This window comes from Glycine max, chromosome 12 (assembly GCF_000004515.6).
Source record: "Glycine max cultivar Williams 82 chromosome 12, Glycine_max_v4.0, whole genome shotgun sequence".
NCBI lineage: Eukaryota > Viridiplantae > Streptophyta > Magnoliopsida > Fabales > Fabaceae > Glycine > Glycine max.
This window is the reverse complement of record NC_038248.2, coordinates 11,669,863-11,670,411: the sequence shown is the minus strand read 5'-3', so window position 1 is coordinate 11,670,411 and position 549 is coordinate 11,669,863.

The following is a 549-nucleotide window of genomic DNA, read 5'->3' as shown; positions in this document are numbered from 1 at the left end:
TGTTTTTACAAACTTTTTTTAAATAGCATTCACTTTAATCTTTTTGTGTGTATGTATAAAATGATATAAAAAATAAGTTGAAAAAAAATTCCTTTTTATGAAGTTAAGACTAACGGAAAAATTTAAATTCTTGAAGATTAAAATGACTCCCCTATACCATACATTTTCAAGGAGAAATTTAAGATACCAACTATTCACACACCAACTTGGGTGATTTATTTTTAACAAAGATCATATTCTCTAGCTCTTGGCTTTCTTGGGAGGAATTATTTCATTGGTGTTATTTTTAACAAAGATCATATTCTCTAGCTCTTGCTTTGAGATATCATGTGTATTTGGTTTGACATTGGTTAATTGATTTTGAGTTTAAAATTTATTTTAGACAAATTTTTAAATATTTAGTTTCAACTTGAAGAAGAATTTATATTTGATTTTGAGTTTAAAATTAATTTGAGTTAAAATAACTTTGGATAAATTCTACGTTAAATTTAAAATTTTATATTAAGTTTTATTTCTAACTTAATTTTAGGTTAAAAATATTCAAATATA